Source organism: Schistocerca cancellata, chromosome 4 (genome assembly GCF_023864275.1).
Source record: "Schistocerca cancellata isolate TAMUIC-IGC-003103 chromosome 4, iqSchCanc2.1, whole genome shotgun sequence".
NCBI classification, from domain to species: domain Eukaryota; kingdom Metazoa; phylum Arthropoda; class Insecta; order Orthoptera; family Acrididae; genus Schistocerca; species Schistocerca cancellata.
Genome location: NC_064629.1, coordinates 573,237,186 through 573,258,461, shown reverse-complemented (window position 1 = coordinate 573,258,461; position 21,276 = coordinate 573,237,186). Strand labels below are relative to the sequence as shown.

General features: G+C 41.1%; 1 pseudogene; it reads left to right on the top strand.

The window, feature by feature from the left end:
* The first annotated feature begins 440 nt into the window (after positions 1-440).
* On the top strand, positions 441-558 carry LOC126186104 (5S ribosomal RNA; annotated as a pseudogene).
* Positions 559-21,276: the final 20,718 nt, after the last annotated feature.

Sequence of the window (21,276 nt, the reverse complement as noted above, 5' to 3'; positions counted from 1 at the left end):
AAGATAAACAAGTAATCAAAAACATAAAAATTGGTCAAGTATTAGGAAATATGATAATTAAAAACTGTAAAGGTCTAGAAGATGGATTAGAAGTAATTATTTCCAACATTACAATCGAAAATTATCATGGAAAAATAGACAAATTTTTAAATTCTATAATATTCCTGATTGCTATTCTTCTAAGTATTGAGTGGAAGAGGAAATTAGAAATAAAAATATAGATCTAAATTACAAGATTAAAGTTGAGTTCGATAAAACTAAAAAACACCAAATGAAACAAAAAACGATTAGTGTTCGTTGTTCAATTTTTGTGTGCACATGCTTGCAATTGAATATACTTTAACTGGTTCGAATTTCTCTGGAATAACTATATCACTCTGTTTAAAAATCTAACATTAATGGTGGATATTCGTAATTAAGAACAACTAAACATGCTATATGGCAACGACTTTGCCACAGTGGATACACCGGTTCCTGTGAGATCACCGAAGTTAAGCGCTGTCGGGCGTGGCTGGCACTTGGATGGGTGACCATCTGGGCCGCCGCGTGCTCTTGCCATTTTTCGGCGTGCACTCAGCCTCGTGATTCCAACTGAGGAGCTACTCGACCGAATAGTAGCGGCTCCGGTCAAAGAAAACCATCGTAACGACCAGGAGAGCGGTGTGCTGACCACACGCCCCTCCTATCCGCATCCTCAACTGAGGATGACACGGCGGTCGGATGGTCCCGATGGGCCACTTGCGGCCTGATGACGGAGTGCTTTTTTTTTTAAACTTGCTATATATTTGCGAATATAATACAGGTTGTCGAAAAGTCTTTCCCTGATTACATAAATTGATAACTCAGGCTAGAAGTAAGATACAAATATGAAAATTTGTCGAATTGCTTACAACTATCAAAGTTTTTTTTCTGTTTTACGTTCACAGTACGTAAGTGCTGGATGAGGTGCAGTGCCCAAGAAGCCATGTTAACCAATCAGGGGAAGGCACAGTGTGTCCTGTGGTACCATGACACACGATCACCAACCACAGTGCAGAGACACTTCCAGACAACATGTGGAAGGAATCCAACTGATGTCAACAGCATTAAAGCCCGGTATGAGAAGTTCAAGAACACAGGATCGGTTGCTGACCTTCCGAGGTCTGGTCGACCAAGAACCTCAGCAGACAGGGTGGAAGCTGCAATGCAGTCTTTTCTGCGATGTCCGAAGAAATCGTTGCGCAGGGCCTCACGTGAATTACAGATGCCAAAAAGCTCTCTCCATGACATTTTACACAAAAGTTTATTGTTTCGTGCATACAAAGTGCAAATCGTTCAGGTCTAGTTGCCCAATGACAGTACACGTCGATATGACTTTCTGGTCGAAATGCTACCACGTATTGAGGATGATGATGGTTATCTAAGACGAATTGCCTTTTCCGACGAAGCGCCTTTTTTTGTCAGTGGAGTAATAAATCGCCATAATGTGCGCATTTGGGGTTCACAACCCTCTGGCGAGGTCATGGAGTGCACCAAAGGCAGTCCAAAGATGAATGTTTGGTGCGCGCTATTGCACGATCGAATTATCGGGCCATTCTTCTTCGCTGAGGCTACCGTCACATCTGCAGTGTATCTGGACATGTTGCAACTGTATGCTGTTCCTCAGCTGCTTCAGTATTATCCCGATGTCTTGTTTCAGCAAGACGGTGCACCGCTTCATTGGGGTTTGGGCATCCGTGCCTATCTCGATATGACCTTTCCTGGGCGATGGATTGGTCATGATGGGCCAACGGTTTGGCCTCCACGCTCTCCTGAAATACCCTTTAGACTTCTTTTTATGGGGTTATGTCAAGGACGAGGTCTGTCGAACACATATACCAGATCTTGAAACCCTGCAGCAACGGATAACCACAGTCGTTGGATCGATCCCTTCAGTGATGTTGGCTAATGTGTGGACGGAAACTGAATGTCGCCTAGATGTGCTACGTGCTACCAAGGGTGCTCACGTGAAAGTTTACTGATGTGTGAAAAAAACTTTGATAGTTTGTAAATAATTAGACACCAGTTTCATATTTGTATCTTACTTCTAGCCGGAGTTATCAATTTATGTAATCAGGGAAAGACTTTTCGAACACCCTGTAATTTCCAAAATTGTAACAAGGGCGAATTAAATTTCCATCTTCTGCAGAATAAATGTGATAAACATAATATCCTAAATGACTAAATAATAACAGAAACCATTCTTTATTTGTATCCTCCTTAGTTATGTAAACACATAATCTGTTTCCCAAGGTGCAATATCTTTGGGAATAATTAGTTTTTCCATTTAAATCTAACTAAATTTATAACTTACTAGAAGTGTGTAGTACTACATGGAGGAGGACAGAAATTCTATAATTTTAGATCTTTTGCACCTTGGAAACAGATGTATGTGTTTACATAATGTGTAAACATATGTGAAGAATGTAATTTATTTACTTCCGAAATAAACTGATGAAAGTAGTGCTTTTATAAAGTACTTTGTCACTTGAATACCACTGTATATACAATCTTAGAGGTTTTCTACTCTATCAAATGTCTTAACCGAGTACTTAGTCTGAAGGATTTTGGCCATTATATCACAAAGTCAACAAAACGTCAGTGGTTGGAGGAGAGCTAGCTATTTGACAAAACAATTAACACCCTCACCTACCTACTTAATAACAGCATGAATAAATGAAGCAGTTCTGTTACTTCAGAACTTAGTCTTTGTGTAGTGCTGTGTACATAGGGTCAGAGGAGTCCAAAAATGGACCATGTGGTGGTTGTTTTGCAGTTTTTGAGAATGAATTTTTATTTTTCCCATTAAATTTTGTAACCTTTAAATGGACAATACCAAACAGCTAAAGCAGTGTGGTAAGTGTCTAGAGAAAAAGAATATTAATATATTTCATAAAGATAAGTATCTAAAAGACGCATTTTGTTGGATTTATAAAGAATGTGTATCGTGAAATCAGAAAATTAAAGTTACATGTGAATGTGATAGAACTGTTGGTACTAAAACACTAAAAAACCTTGTACAACCGAAAGTTCATAAATATCTGATGGCTGCTCATGAAGAAAGAATTCGGAAAATTTTAGATAAAGAATCGATTTCTTATGTTCATTTTATTTATTTTCTTTCACTCGCCTTTATCAAAAAATATTAAATTTTACGTTCTTACGTTAACCATTTATAAAGAAATATTAAACTTAGTTTTCTTACATTCAGTTTTTATAAAAAAATATTAAATTTTATTTTGGTATGAAAAAATAATTATTTTGAAAATAGGAGAACATGATATGAACAAAATATTCATATTTATTAATTTTTTAACTATTTTACATGAAATTAAGTGAGTTAGACCTGAAAAGTGGATTATAGTAGAATGTTTTGATAGTCTCTGGGTAAGTCTTCATTTGCTAGTGAAGGAACAAGTGAAATGAGTGAGTGAGCTAGAAAATGGAAACTTAGCCAGAACTTACCAAAACATCCTACTATTATGCCTTGTCACCTCATCCCAGCTACTGCTGACTTAGAAAGGTTTTCTCAGACATGGATGTTAGCTAACGGTGAGTTAGCCAAGGCCTTCTCTCTTTTTTATCCAGCCACCTGTTGCACTCAACTCTGGAGATGTATGCATAATATCTTTCGTAGTGTGTGTGTGTGTGTGGTGTGTGTATGTACGTGTGTATGTGCTTACACGTATTTTTGATAAATAATAAATGTCTGTTGAATACTTTTGAACATGAGAGTTACATAGCAGTTGGCTATTACGTTCTAGTGGTCGGTTAATACAGGGCTGTGATTGTCTGTTTCATTTTAATGGCTGGTAAAATACTAGGCTGTGATTGGCTGTTTCACTGGAGCCTTTTTTTTTAAATTTCTCAGCATCAACATCTCTTTTTTTTTTAATTTACTGCCAGCGCCCTCTTGCATTCCGCCATTGAATTGTGATATCATTGCCCTGCCTCTGCATCTATGCAAACCGCAGGTTTTGGCAAACCTGCACTCACCGGTGCTGAGGCCAAGACCTCTAGATCCGAACGCAGGCCTGAAGGCGGTGCTGGAATGCTCGTAGCCATTCAGATAATCCATTTCTCTCTCTGGTATGTGGAGACTCGATACCGGGCGAAAGTCTTTTTAATTGACGCCATTTGGGTGACTCGCGTGTCGGTGATGATGAAATGATAGGACACCACCCATTCCCCGAGAGTAGAAACTCACTGAGCCGGTAGGGAATACAATCCGGAGATCTTTGGTTGTGAAAAAAATTTTAGCTTATCGACTACTGTAGCAGATTTACGACTGTATTCAAGACTTGGTTCCAGACAGAACTGAACACGTCGCTTTCAACGGAACGAAATCTACAAATCGGCAAATGTAAAGGTGATTTCTGGAGTACCCCAAGGAAGCGTGATAGGACGGTTACTATCTTGAAGACTGTTTGCAGATGATGCAGTTATCTACAACAAATTGGCAACGCCAGGAGGTAGTGACGATTTGCAGAATGATCTCCAGCGAATTAATGAATGGTGCAGGCTCTGGCAGTTGACCCTGAATGTAAATAAATGTAACATATTGCGCATACATAGGAAACGAAATCCACTACTGCACAGCTACGCTATTGATGACAAACCGCTGGAAACAGTATCTGCCGTAAAATACCTAGGAGTGATTACCCAGAGCGACTTTAAGTGTAACGACCGTGTAAAACAAATAGTGGGAAAAGCAGATGCCAGACACGATTCATTGGATGAATCTTAAGGAAATGTAACTCATCCACGTTTGAAATGGCTTATAAGACGTTTGTCGACCGATTCTTGAGTATTGTTCATCTGTCTGGGATCTCTACCAGGTAGAACTGTCAAAAGAGAGAGAGAAGATACAATGAAAAGCGTTTCGTTTCGTAACTGGATCATTTAGTCGGCGGGAGAGCTTTACGGAGATGCTCGGCTAACTCCCTCCATCGACAGACATTACAAGAGAGAGATTTACTAGAGTCGGGAAATATATTACTTCTCCCCACATACGTCTCGCGTTATGTCCAAGAGTAGAAAATTCGAGAAATTGCAGCCATTACAGATGCTTACCAACAATTATTCTGCCCACGCGCTATTCGACAGTGGAACGGGGTTGGAAGGTTCACTTAGTGGCACAAAAGTACCCTCCGGCACACACCATTAAATGGCTTGCGGAGTATAATGTAGCTGTAGATCCAGTCGTGCTACAGCTACCGAGGTGGACTACTTATCCGTTTTGCCATGCGAAAGGTCTTGCCACTACGTAATTTAAAAACAAAGTTGCTAACATTGCGTTTATTCAAGTGTGGGTGAGGTATCATACAAAAGGGTAATGTTTTAGGGCAGTTGAAGCTGGGGTCCTAGTCTTTTATTGCCACACAAGTCAAAGTACAAGGTAGTGCAAGGCTTTCAGCGGGAGAGTGATGAATCAACAATAGAAAAAAAAAATATTTTCCAGACCTGGGCAAGCAAGCACCTGTGGACGTTCATTCCAGCTGCCCAGCGCTTTGGAGTACGGTGGTGGGTGGAGGAGGGAAAGGAAGGTTGTAGATGGTCTCAGCAAAGCGGTACAATATTCGCCCACCACCACCAAATAATGCGGTGATGGGCTAACCTGAAGTGCTGGAAAGATGTGACTACAGTTACAGAACGCAAGCGCGTGCCAAGGACTCATTTGTGACAGTTTAAAACGTTGTGCCTAACAAGAGCTTGAACCTTTATACCTGCCTCTTATAGACTGTGCCAAACAAGCCACACGGAGTGAATCAAAACTTCTAAAGGTCACTAGTTTTCGATTTGTTCTCAGTGCTTTTAATAATATCATGAGATTATATCTTCACAAGACTCCCATTTGTGGAATACTATTCCTAAATCCAAAGTGGGTAGAACTAAAAATTTCAGTAATATTAATATTAGCACTATTCATGTGTGTATATATATCTTGTAATCTGACTTGTTCCACATCATATCGATAAAATAATCGGGAAAATGATCTACGGAACGTGACATAACTAAAACTAAACTAAACTATGGTTCTAAGCTAATTAGAGCTTTACACATTCAGATCCGGTCTACTGTAGTTGACTGTACTAGTTCTTGCTCCAGCTTACCTCAATGATCTCCCATGACGACTACCGTCTTTTGGGTATAACTCTGAATTCTTTGTCTTTCCTTTGTCTTCTACAGTCACTCATTCATCATCTGAAAACTCGATGCCATAGACCTTTACAGACACGGTTTCATTCTTATTTTTGCAAACATGAACACGATCGAGCTCTGCAGGAAACAGTATGTTGGTAAAGTTTAATTTGATTGCATGCAGAATCTAGACAAATGGTACGCATACTTATTTACAGGAGAGAATCCTGATAAAATGAAGCACCTTTGACTTGACGTGTATTACTACGGTTTTATTTGCTATTACCTTTCGCAGTTCACACACTACTATTGAATGCTGATGATCGGTAATGCTACTCCATGTGTGCCTCGACAGGTGTTTTATGCAATAAAAATGACCTATATCCGTATTATTATCAGCCTGCAACATTAATGGATTGACGTGTCTGTCACGATGGTTACCCTCAAAACAGGACCATCCTCGGCGAAGGGAGCCATCTGCAGCCAGGAGACGTACAGTGAAGGCTGCCGCACGTGTGTCTCGAAGCCCACTGTCTGACGGTAAGGGATGATTGCTTACCGAGCCTGTGTTGTGGCCGGCTACAGGGACGCAGATAATTTCCAGAATAAAGGGATTCTTCGGAGATAGATCTGACAAACTGACACATCTGCAAAACAGGGAGTTGCAAGTATGAGAGAGACGATGAAATTGTTTCACAGAAATCTTCTTGGCGACTGAATGTATCTTTTCAGTGCAGGGGGAAAGGGCATTATGGAACATCTACTGAAGTTGTTAAATAATTCGATTTGCTAGTAAACAAATCTGAGCTGGCCCTCCAGATGCATGCACTGTCCTACATAAAACTTTGCAGAACGTTAGGGGAGAGCCTCTTCTAGTATGAGACATTTCACTGTTAAACTTCATAGTGCACACTTCTACGCAAGCCTTCGCTGCAGTTCGGAGGTCACTCGGTACTTTTTGATCAGTTGCAAGATATCACTTGTTTTAATCATAAATACATGTCTGAGTCAAGCTAAATGTTAGTATCTTTACACAAAGAAAAATATTATCTGGGCAATAACTTCCAAATCGTCTGCAACACCCTTATTATTTTATATGATTTGCTGAATTTACTCATGGCACTTTTGTTGCTCTATGCTTGTAATCACTTTCAGAACTCAAATTAATAATCAAATTAACTAATTTAATAAGACTGAGCCTTAAATTGCTGGTGCACCCATGTACCACCACACTAAAATAAAAACAGTGGATAGTAGAGGGAGTATGAATGAGAACAGTGGAGTATTTAAGTTTACAAAATAATGACAAGTTTTCTTAAGCCTTTAGTAACTATAACTTTCTGGAGAACCAGCTGATAAATCTTACACAAAAATGAGAAACACAAATCTGTTAAGGAATGGTGTTTGCTAGGCAAAGCATGTAATGGGGCAGAAGCTATACTAATTCTCTCTTGTATTAATACCTTCTACAACGCAATCTGACTTTGTTTATGTAAGTCCGCTGTGAGGCCCAACTCTGTTCAGATGGAATCAACTACTGTCAAGTATACTACAAATTATGGTTCACCTGAAAACAGGGAACTGTGAATATCGTTTAACAACCCTACGCCGGTGCAGCAATACTTTACCCTTTCACTTTGATTCAGGTGGAAGTAGAAAACGGTGTACTTTGGGTGAGGAGTGGTGTGCTGCAGCAGCTGTGTGTTTGATGCATCCATGAAAATATGCGGACTATGAGGCCTGGTGTTCTGATTATCAGAACGCAGGGAACTTCTCTATCAGAGCCCTGAAATCCCGGCAGATTTCAGTGTGAGGTACACCCATTCGCTGGTCTGGCCAAACCAAATTGACTCACAGATACGATGGTGCGTGCTGGAATTGCCAAACGTCAGGTGGCCAACGCAAGACGAATAAGTTCATCTTCGTGACACATGATATGCATGAGATGATACGCAGTTCCACTGGCGGAACAGTTGGAAACTGTCATTGGCTCTTAGTCCACCACAAGATACAGACCACAAGTCGCACCCACTAAGGAAAGACCTGAAGTTCTCCACCAGAGGAAGGCCAGAAAACAAAGACGCCAAAGAATCATAACAACTTTCCACCAAGCCTCAGTACAGGAGCCCAATTAACAAAAACGAAACCGCCCCCATACTGCACAGTCCAATTGGACTATCCTCTACTCATTGACTATCCCTTCTTGACTGTTCTGTTGTCCTGGTAAGCAATACAGACGCAGCACCGGGGTTCCCACGCTGGGGAAGCAAGCCTCCAGTTTGCATATCTTGAGAGGAGCTAATCATCGACTTCAAATTTGTCTTGTCTGAAAAAAGAAGATTTTAAACTAGGGAGGCGTCGTTCTCATGGTCAGCATGGCCATGTTTCGGCAACAAACATCCACCTAGAGAGGACCACAGTCCCTCATTTATGGAGTGATCTAATCTTTCTGGGCCGACCATTTCCAACTTCTAAAAGAAGTTAGACATACCGCTCGCTAAAAGAACCTGGCAACTTCCTAGTGTCAGGGGGACTTACAGTCCTGCCTCCACTACACATGTACACCATCAACTCTGTCCATATCGTCCCAGCTTCTAACATAAGAATACATGGTGTTTTATGACCTTCCCATCATTTGCAGAAAAGCTCAGTTTACAGCAGTCTCTCTTAAGTGGCTTCTTCTACCCACTTTCAGCCATCTGGATACCTTTGCGACGGACTGCTGCTTGGCCCAGGTAAAATGTTTTGTGAACTGTCACCCTTCTGTCCAGTCCTAAGTGGAAGGAGGAGAGGGCTTCGGCCAGAAGTCCCTCTGAAGGTAAGATCCACTGAGTGTTGCTTCCCAGTATTACTCACACAGCCAGTTCTCCGCAATCAGCATTTATGGCCCACAATTCATCACTCTTCCTGCTCCCTGTCAGCTCCACTATAGCCCTTTGGGTACAAGTTCTCTACAGGTTGCACATGCAGTTATAAGAATATTTTGCGCACAATTTCCCCATGTAAAAAAGTCATAAACCACGCAGAGCAAATGTAGCACTGGGAACCACCGACGAGACCGCTACTGTCGCAGGTTCGAATCCTGCTTCGGGCATGGATGTGTGTGATGTCCTTAGGTTAGTTAGGTTTAAGTAGTTCTAAGTTCTAGGGTACTAATGACCTCATAAGTTAAGTCCCATATTGCTCAGAGCCATTTGAACCATTTGAACCACCGATATCATGACCTAAAATATGAATGTTAATCTGACTGACGACGTTGGTAAAGTGAGAGAGTGACGTACCACCTCTCACAGTCAGCCATACTGTTAAAGATGTAGCATGGTGTGTTAAGGATCTGCAGTTAAGAACTTGTTTCGTAGCCTGTCTACAGATTTTGAGTTTGTCTATGAGTAAACATGCCAGGCAAGTGACGCGAAAAGATTTCTCATTTCTTCTTTATTATTTTTAATCTTCGTTGTGGAAAAACATAGTTTTGTGAAGTGTAATTGAAGTCAGTAGCTATGCTGCAAACACAACAGTTTCTGAAAATAAATGAGTGTAATACGGGCCTACTCTGTTTACATTGCTGCTCCTGGCACACCCAAGCCATTAAGTATTGTTTTACAAATGAGATGCTCAAGTGCAATTATTTTAATATTAATAAATACAATAAACATGTAAGGTAATATCTAGTGTTTGACTGTCAGTGGGAGTTGCGAACATGGAGACATGGCAGTCACCAGCCATCTGGGATGGGATGGACGAAGAAGTCGTTTGGTGAGCAGGTAGGTGCTAGCGCTGGAAGTGGGGTATCTTGAGTAATTCCACATCTGGCGAGCGGAGTTACAGTGGTGGATTTCGCTTCAAATTATGAGTATGGCAGATGCCAACATTTCCAAAATCTATTTACAGGGCTTGGAATAAATCTTTAAAAATTCCAGTTAAACTAAAAAGCTTAAGCCAAAGTGACAACTGACAGCTGTAATACAGAAATTAAGAAAGTGTGACAATATGCACAAATCGATACTTATATAACGTACCAAAAATGATAGGACACAGATGTATACAGCCATGAACACAAACGTGGTGTCGGATAATAGCAGAAGGAGTCAGTTATCAACACTGGCTATTTTGTATCATGTACTGACGTACGATAAATATTACTGAGGACTTTAATTACATCTAATTGCACAAATGTGCCAGAACGTCGAATCCTCCATATATATATACGTGTGAATAGATTACAGCATTGTGTGGCCCTGACCAGTTCCTTTCTCAGAATGTATCATATCTGTAGATTTAAGTTGTATTTAGTAATAAACAGGGTAGTTATTAGTTGACCCATTAATTAGAACATACGTTATTACAGTATATGATGCAGTATATGTAAATTCATTTCAAAGAGTGCACAAAAACGCTCAATAGGAGTAGGCCATATTTATCTACTTTTCACTATTTGTTGGTGTTTTATTTTATTTAAAGTGATGAGCTGGCGTGTGTGTGAAATTAATATTTTTATTGTTTAAGATAAATCTTAGGATTTAGAATTACTTGCGAGTTTGGAAAATGAACACGAAAGAATTGGGACCCACTTAGCATGTTAACATAAGCTTAAATAACTAAATAATTTGCAAGTTGCTGCTTGTTGTTGTGCTTGCGATCAGCCTCGCCATGATAAATTATGTCAAAGTCGTGCTGCGGCTCGGCAGCAATGTGTGCTGTCTGCCTACCACACGTAAGACTTCATCATCAAAATGTTGTGTGAGAGAATGCAATGCTCGTTATACATCAGTTAAACAAATTAACAATAATCTTCGAAGCCTGGGTACTTGTTTTGCAACAGAAACACCACCTCAATGAGTCAACAAATTAGATATGCAAATAACTGACGAAATTTATTATTTAAGAGTCGCCTAGTGTGGATTAGTTATAGGACAATCTGGGTTATAATTGCAAAACAAATGTGCGCCGGACAGTAGCGATTTATTTTTGATCAAAGTTCTGTAGAATCAATAAAAATGACTCTGAACGTTAACAGCAAACAGTGGATCACTTTCCGCCTCCGTAGCGTAGCGGTAGCGTTTCCGCATACCACGCAAGGGGCCGGGGTTCGTTTCCCGGCAGGGGACTGGGTGTTGTGTGTCCTTCCTTCATCATCATTTCCATCATCATTGATCCCGCAAGTCGCCGAAGTGGCGTCAACTAAATAGGACTTGCAATACGGCGGGCTAACTCCCCCACATGGGGCCTCCCGGCAAACAATGCTATACGATCATTTCATTTCAGTGGATCCCTAGAAGCTTAATTGCATCTGAATGTACCACTAATACACTGGAAGGCACCTCAAACCTGGGAAACGCTATAAGCTTTCGTAATCTGCACTGCTCGAAAATACAAAGTAAGCGAATATAAGACTCACGGATTAACACAAGTAATCATGCAACCCAAGTTGCGCAGCAAATTCTACAAAATTGTGAGCTGCTCAGATAACAGTTAATTGTGAAATGCGAAACTTACTTGGAATTCAGCGAACGTACGCTACTACTCACAATTCAGCGCCGAAAGAAAAGGACAGAGACGGTGGCAGAGAAAGGCTGCTACTGTCGCCTTCTGGATCAATAGGAATCGAGACGGCTTCCCCACGGCAAGTCCCGAATCAGGATGCCCTCTCAACCTTTACATTCGGTACCAAGTCGTTCTGGCAGCTGCATGTTCCGCGACGTGAATGCTGAATTGATGGATCAGAATCCAAGGGCAATACGAAGACTACGTTAAGACGTAGCATAGTCATGTGTTCTTTTAATAACCAGTCATTAGGCGAGGGAGAGAGGCCAAGTGACTGCCTCCATATCTGCTGCAGGGAGATGCCCGTGAGTCCCGCTCACTTGTTTGTTGTTCCTGCTCCAAGGTAGATGGTTTTACGCTTCGCATTGTTCATTTAGAAAATCATTTTAAATTTGGTTAGACACCTCCTTCGACTAGCGTATGGTATAAGTGCGAGAACGTGCTGAAAAGCAACGTCTCCGAATATTTTATGTGAAATATCTTGAACTCTTTCAAATAAAACAAACGTTATTAACATTCTACAGCTTTATTCTTCATGTCTACATCTTCATTTCTCAACATAGTCACCCTGACGACGAACATATTTCTCCCAGCGAGAGACTAGTTTGTTGATACCGTCACTGTAGAATGTTTGAGATTGTTGCCGGAGCCACAATCACCTCTGCTTGCACCACTTCGTCACTATCAAAATGAATTCCCCGAAGTTGTTCCTTAAGTACTGGAAACATGAAAATCGGATGGGTCCAAGTTGTGACTTTGTGGAAGATGATCGCTGATAGTGAACTCAAGGCGCTGGATTATTGCAGATGCCACAGCGCTTGTGTGTGGTCTGGCATTGTCTTGTGAACGAGAGCGTGCTCCGTGTGTGGACGAAATCTTCGTATTCGAAACGGCTCCGTGTCAGACTCTTCTGTGATCTGCATAAAGGAAGGTGAATTCGTCACTCACAACTATCCTCTGACAGCTTGTCAGCAGCTCCTTTCAAGCAAAAAAATCACATTCGCAACCGAAACGGACGGCCAATAGCTTACTGCAAACGCTTCTGCGAAAAGCAGTGCCAACGAGAACTGCTTCCTTCCACCAAAGTCTTTGTTCTGGAACTCATGTGGTCACGCCAGGATAGTTACGTGACCACTTGGCCCATAACTCCCCCACAAGACAAAGTGAAATCTTTGTCTAGAATTAGATAATCTTTTATTTTCCAGAAACATAGCCAAAATTAAAAGAAAAAAAAGATTAAACATCGCATACCGACATGTGACTGCAATGTTACAAATTGTTAATTTGGTTGGTGGTCCATTTCCTTAAAATTTGGTGTATATTCGAGCTTGGTATCGACGCAAGAGTTTTTAAGATCGAGTGTCGGTAGGCTCATGGTCTGTAACTATTAGTCACTCGCCGAAGAAGGAGCAATATCGATCTGCGTAAAGTTTTGTGTCACTGTTTTTCTTTGGCGAACTGGTCACGCTGGTTTTTCATACATTAACGTTATACGAATAATAACCTCTGTACATCATCTCAGGGCTCAGAAGAGTTTGCTATTATTTCAGTGTGTGTGAAGCTGTCTTCACACAGGACGTGAAAGCGTCTGTGGACGACGATCTGGTCGAGTTTTGTGACATCACACAGTATAATTTCACGTTCCACAGTCAGAAATTTGCTTCGTGGAGAACAAAGTGGCCACTGAGAAGCAAGATCATGTTCTACATCACAAGCAGAACTTAGGGGACACTATACTGGATTACATTGTTTGTACTTTTGTGTCAAAACCTACGTCCTATGAATATATTCTGTTTCGCAACAGCAGAACATTGACGATCTCTCGGAAACAAATCCCCTTTCGTACGATTTGTTGTAATACAATTACGAGTAACGTCATATTAGCGGTTACAGTATTTTCTTACTTGTTTATTTTCGCGTTATAACTTACGTGTTATAAAGTTATACCGTTTCAGGTTTATCAAAAACGCATCGTTCTTGGTACGATCTGCTACAATTAAATGTCAGTTTCGTTTATATGAAATCATGAATTGGGAAAGAAAGGGAACGGATGGGTGGGAATTCGTGACTTGCATCCGCATGCGGTATTGTGGCAATGCAACGCGGAAGTTGAATATTTGTGCCAGACTGGGACCGAACGCAGATTTAACGCTTCTCATGAGTGGTTGCCTTAACTGCTTCGGCTATCCGGACACAGTCCCTGACCGGCTCAAATTTCCAACTCATCGCACACTGCAATGCAGCGTCCTTCGTTCATTAACCCCCCCCCCCCTTCCCCGCCCCCCACTCACATATTATTGATTCCCACAAGAGTTCTGACGATATTAGTGCATGCACACTGAGATAAACGTTATGGAGCTGTCGCACTCTTAAAGAAATATATCCGCAGAGTAGACAGCATTAAAATATATACATACCTCTTTAATGGCGTATCAGTGGTTAAAGTCTTCAGGGTATAATAAAATCGAAGATATAGACATGCATTACACCACTTGGCCTTATTATTATTGTTATTATTAATATTACTGTCATTACTAACTGGGTACTCAGTGTCGCCCAGGTATTCATTTATTCCAATCTTCTAATTAGTTTATCTCCTCCTTCCCTCTTGCATCTGTCTATCTCCTCCTTCCCCCCCTCTCTCTCCACCTCCTCCACCCTCCATCCCTCCTGCCTCCGTCTCTGCTCCTCCCACCCTCTCTGTCCATTTGCCCCTCCCCTCTCTGTCCATCTGCACGTTCCCCCTCTGTCTATCTCCTCTGATTCCATGTCCTCCTGCTCCCTCTCTTTGTCCGTTTCCTCCCCCCTCTCTCTCTCTCTGTCCATTTCAGCCTTCCTCTCTTCCTGTCCATCTCCTTCTCTCCCTCTATTTGCCCATCTCTTCCTGTCACCTCTCTCTGTCCATTTCCTTCTCTTTCCTTCCTGTGTCCATCTCCTCGTCTCCTCTCTCTCTGTCCATTTCCCCTCCCGTCTCTCTCTATCCATTCCCTCTTCCCCTCAAGTTATCCATCTCCCCCCCCCCCCCACAGCCTATCTGTCTCCACCTACTCCTTCACCTTCTTTGTCTGTCTATTTCCTCTAACCCTTCTCTCTCCACATTATCACCCCCGCCCAAATAGGAAGCAAGTGGTTCTGACCCCCACGCTATTTATTTCTAGATCGTAACTAATATGTGTACCAAATTTGGCTGAAATCGTTCCACGGGTTTAGGACGAGGTTTTACCCGTGGTTCTGGGCTGCATACGCATATGTCAAACATATTTCACATGTATTTAACATATTTCACACGTATCTGTGCACGTCTCTAGTGAATTTCCCCTGCTGTTTCGCTTTCACAGCGTTCAATGTTTATGACGACGTATCGCCTGAACTGTGTGTTGTACAATGATATTACGTTGGTTCATATGTTTTATATGTTGTTATTCCGGATGCTATGAGTTTATTTATCGATTGTCATTTTTTATTTGTAGTTCACTGTTGCTATTTGAGTTTGCACATTGTAATTTTTTCGTTTGGAGATAGTGAGTGGAGCGGTGGATGCTAGAAAATGGAGTGACAAGTGGAGAAATCGAGCATTTCCGTCATATTCTTCTGTTTCAGTCCAGTAGAGGGGTAACTGCAGCCGAGGCAGGCAGAGACATTTGCGCATATGGGTATGATGCCATTAGACAGAGCACAGCAAGAAGACGGTTTTTTCGTTTTAAGAAGGATCGTTTTGACATTAGTGACTCTCGACGTTCAGGAAGACTTTCGGGGTTTGATTAAGATAGTTGAAGTGGTTTAATCCACGATGATCCACGTCAGTGAACTCGAGAACTGGCAAATTTGATGAACTGTGATCATTCCACCATCGTGTGACAATTGCTTGCAATTGGGATGGTTCAAAAATGGGGTGTATGGATATTGCATGCTCTAAGCAAAAACCACAAAAATCAGCAGGTGACCATATGTGTATTTCTGCTTGCTCGTCATCAGTTGGCGCTTGAACAGCACCGACCATCCCGCTCTATATAGTTACTGATGACGAGAAATTGTGTCTTTAAGCTAACATAAGGAAAAGAAAGGAATGGTTGAGCCCAAACAATGCACTAACTCCTCGTACAAAGACCTGCTCGTATCCACAAAAGATTATGTTATCCATCTGATGGAACTGTGACGGTGCGGTGCACTACGAATTGCTTCTCCGAGGTGTAACCACCACTGCTGAATTTTATTGTCAACAACTGAGACGTCTGGCAGATGCAGTCCAAGTATAGCGACTATGAAGACTGCGTGAAATGATGTTACTCCATGATAACGTCCATCCGCATTCTGCTAGACTGACAAGAAAACACTATATAGGTGTTTCCTTGGGAAGTCATTCCGCACCCACCTTATTCACCTGATATTTCGTCCTCAGGTGTTCACCTTTCCCGCTCTCTATCAAACAACCTTCAAGGAACTTCCTTTTGCGGATGAAAATGGGCTCCGAACATTGCTCGACGAGTTCTTCGCCTCAGACCATGTGATTTCTGAAATCACGGAGTCGAAAAGTTGCGACAGTATTGGCAAACTGTGCAAATGGTGAAGGAGAACATATTGCTAATGACTAAAGTCTCTGTTATGTGTATCTGTAGTGTTCATTAAACTTATGGAAAAACTTACGCACCAACCATATAATTTTGCAGATTCACCCAGTGATATATGTTGCTACTGTTTGTCAAATGTGTTGTGAAAAGAGTGAGCACTAAAGAACTAATAAGTTAAAACGTCATGCTTCATGCGGCAGTTTCACTGAATGAACGGCAAAAAAATGTAGTAAGTGATAAACTTTTTTCCTTTCATCCTTTTGTGGAGGTTATCATAAAGGAAAAATTTCGTAAGGGATTGAAATTATGTGTAAAGTTTGTTGCAAGTCACTAAGTTCTGTCATTCTCAAATATTGTATGAATAAAGTATGGATATTCGCACGTCGGGATCTACACTGATTTTTACCCATGCTTCTGTGATAGGTAGGTGCTTCTTACATCCACAGCGATTCTTTCGAAATACTGAGTGCTATGTGTACCAAGTATGGCTGAAATGGGTCGAGTGGTTTATGAGTTGTGGAACATACACACATATATACATACACTCCTGGAAATTGAAATAAGAACACCGTGAATTCATTGTCCCAGGAAGGGGAAACTTTATTGACACATTCCTGGGGTCAGATACATCCAGCCCTGTGATGAAGGTCAGGAGCCATTCCGATTCGGGCTCCTGCATTAGCCTTTACAGATGTTGTGCCTCTGTATAGTAAGAGTCGACCAGATAACAAAATTAAACTAGTAGGGAGCTAAGAAGCATTAATTAAATTGTTTCACACCGTGGTGCTTCAACGTAAGGAAAATTCAGTGCACAATTATTATGTTACGAAGCAAATATTTTACAATATTGGCACGAGCAGTCTTTACTTCAAATGCGTTCATTAATATCCACCATTTGCTAAACGTTATATCATACACGCTTTGTATAACTAGTCTAATCTCTGTCAAATGTTAGTTCAATGTATTTTAGAGGGGCCATAAACTACTAAGTTGACAAGAATGAGGAAAGTAATATTTTATGTGATAATTTTCTTTGCCAAGCGATGTGCGAGGCAAAGCTATACCATCAGCTTGTAACAATTTTCCTGCATTCACGGTTAGAGCACCGTTATCTAGCTGCTTCGATGTGAGAGAGCAGAGGTGCGTTCCGCCGTTTGCGAAACACGTGAAAGGCTGACGAATACGTGATCAATGTGTAAGTGCAAGTCGGACGGCTCTAAGCGTATAATACTGTGTAATTGTTTTGCCATACTGCTTTGTAGCCATTAGGTACGCTGCTTAAATTTAAGGATAGGTCTGTTCAAGGAAGGCAAAAACAACTAAAATGCAAAACGTTAAATCAGTTGATCTCTATTTAGCATCAATGAGGCACGTGTTTAGTATTAAGCTTGATATGGGAGCACTGAACTGCATTTTTATGTACAATTAACGTTTATCTTAATTTGCTCTTGACTGATGAAGTGCTATAAATGTTATTGTCGAAGTTATGACTCATCATAAATCTGTATCCACATGTTAAAAAAACAACAGCAGATGTTTCATCATGTAACAAGAACTAAAGAAACGGTTACCAGAACGGATTTAATCACAAACTTTTTTCTTTCCTCAAGAGTAAGAAGTGGATAGCCTTGTCCAGTAATTAAAGTAACCACGAAATACCTCAATCACGCTGACATCCTGTTTCTCTAGCCTTTATTAATGTGTCATCGTCCATTTTATATGCAAAACGCAAGCTATTATTTTGCCCTTAATGGTAACCATCTAGTTGTTAGCAGGTAACAAGCAAGTATTTCTCCAGATAAAAACTACTTCACGAGCCGTTCTATCATTGGAATTTTTATTCGATTATCTTGTAACGTCTTTAACGAATTATAACATAATCATCTCACAAACGAGAGAACATCACATGAAACACTGGATGTATAATCACGAAGATCGCTACTGAATTTTCAAATAGGATATACTTATTCACGTCTGCCTAGGTTTCGATGGGGGCGATAGTTGAATACTTTCCCCAAATCTGTTTTCAAGGAAACAACAGAAGAAGTACGAAAGGCTAGAATTTGGCGCCAACTTTCTCGGTACGGGTACGGGTACGGGTAAAGTAAGAATTGCCCAGATTGATAAAAAAATACTTTGTTTGCTAGCTAACTCAACACGCTTTTCAACATGGTCCATTTTAGGTCAATAGAAGTGTCGTTTCTGAAGTGTCCAAAATAGCCATTCACAGCTACATTAATCTCTTCCTTGGTCTAAAAAGATTTCTAATCACAATTGCTTGAGATCTGGAAACGTGTAGAAATAAGAGGTTGCCAAATCTGACGAACACGATGCAGTTTCCAAATATTCATACTTCATATCCAGCAAATCTTTTTTTGTTTTGTTTTTGGGCAGTATGGCTTTCATAATGAAAGTTGACAACTTTGGTTTGCAATAAATTGTCAAAAACAGTTTTTTTTCAGTTTATCCGTAAAAAGACACGTACACACTACAACTACGTGATAAAGCCGTTTAGACGGAACATTTCCGCACATCTGGACCCTAATGCATGGCTTAAACGTTTGGGGGTAAAACGAAAAAACTGTATGAAATAGTACGAGCACGTAAAAACAGTTGCAGAGAAAGTAGATGAAAGGCGTAGATTTTTTAGAAGATTTCTGGCAAAGTGCAGAGCATCCGTGAAGGAAACCGCATAAAACGTGTTAGGGCAACCAATTTTAGAATACTGTTCCAGCATTTGGAATCCTTATCAGGTATACAGGACAGAAGACGTCTAAAGAACTCAGTGGTGCCAAGCCAAAATCGTAGCACCTCTGCATAGTCCATACGAAAGTATAACAGAGATACTCCAGCAGCCTAAATGAGAATAGAATTGTTCTCCTGAAACCTTGTTTGGTAAGTTTAAGGAAATTGTATGTACCGGGTGATCAAAAAGTCAGTATAAATTTGAAAACTTAATAAACCACGGAATAATGTAGATAGAGAGGTAAAAATTTACACACATGCTTGGAATGACATGGGATTTTATTAGAACAAAAAAAAAGTGTTGCTAGACGCGTGAAAGATCTCTTGCGCGCGTCGTTTGGTGATGACTGTGTGCTCAGCCGCCACTTTCGTCATGCTTGGCCTCCCAGATCCCCAGACCTCATTCCGTGCGATTATTGGCTTTGGGGTTACCTGAAGTCGCAAGTGTATCGTGATCGACCGACATCTCTGGGGAGGCTGAAAGAAAACGTCCGACGCCAATGTCTCACCATAACTCCGGACATGCTTTACAGTGCTGCTCACAACATTATTTCTCGACTACAGCTATTGTTGAGGAATGATGGTGGACATATTGAGCATTTCCTGTAAAGAACATCATCTTTGCTTTGTCGTACTTTGTTATGCTAATTATTAGTATTCTGATCAGATGAAGCGCCATCTGTCGCACATTTTTCGAATGTCTGTATTTTTTTGGTTCTAATAAAACCCCATGTCATTCCAAGCATGTGTGTCAATTTATACCTCTCTATCTACATTATTCCGTGGTTTATCCAGTTTTCAAATTTATACTGACTTTTTGATCACCCGGTATATTCATACAGCTAGTACTCAAGGAATACCGGTTTCGTCATGTATCTCACGAAAGGATAGTGATCAGTAATTTTTATCCCCTCGAGAATCGAATAGAGCAGCAAATGACTTTATTTCTACGAAATACTTCTAGCCGCTCATCGTATAGTAGCGTTAGGAGTTCTTATGTAGATGTAAACAATACGCTGATGTACGTCAGTCCAAATTTAGTAGCTACATTCCAAAAAAATGGCTCTGAGCACTATGAGACTCAACTGCTGTGGTCATAAGTCCCCTAGAACTTAGAACTACTTAAACCTAACTAACCTAAGGACAGCACACAACACCCAGCCATCACGAGGCAGAGAAAATCCCTGACACCGCCGGGAATCGAACCCGGGAACCCGGGCGTGGGAAGCGAGAAGCTACAGTACATTCCCTATAGCTACATTCCACTATATCTTTACCAGGCCGAAAACTTATCATCTCACCGTCCTGTAAGACGATGTTGGCAATTAGCCCTCCCACTCTTTCCACATTACCTTCCATCAGAGACGTTGCAGCGAATGAAGATGTAGATAGCTGTCGGCGTGCACAGCAAAAAACAGCGTATCACCCAGACAGATCCCACTGGCCTTGAGACACAATATACGCGTAATTGTTCCTGCAAGAACTATATTTCGAGGCTTAAATGGGAAGGAAGGCGATGCTATGCCCACAGTTTGTCCGGGATCCCTCAGCACCCACAAGCGCTTCGTGACTGCTGCGTGGAACATAACAAATGGATGTAGGAATGACGCGTATGCATTCTCTGACGTATCGCGCTTTAATTTGGGTGCAGATATCGTACGAAATACAGCATGGCATTGCTGCGGAAGATGAAAGAGTCTGGTGTTGACACGTGATCGTATACAGGGTGAGTCACTAACTATTGTCACTTAGAATAACTCCAAAAGTATGATAGTAGCTGAAAAGTTTGTGGGTCAAATGTTATATGGGACAACGGGGATCATAATATGACGTTGGTTTTTTGTTGCTAGGTGGGGTCGCATCTGAGATATGAAGATCAACTTTGTTTTTCTGAATGGGATGCTACAGTTTGGTACTTATTTTCTGCTAGCGGCTATTGAGACGAATCCAGTGATGTGTAACAGTAAGATCTTAAAGGTCAGCGAAGGTCACAAAGGTGGCATGAACGTCCATTTACAGATGGTGCCCGGAGTGCTGACCATTGGTAGCAATGCAGTGCTGCAATCTTCTTATGATGGATTGAGTGGTATTCCTTATCACTTCGGCAATTATCGAAGCACATGCTTGGACAATTCTCTGTCGTATATAGTGCAAATAGTAAATATTCGCCGAATACGGCGTATCCCTATAGCGTGCTATTGACATGTAAACACCATTCGACGGTTTCGCAATACGACACTGATAGGAACGGTAAGACTAG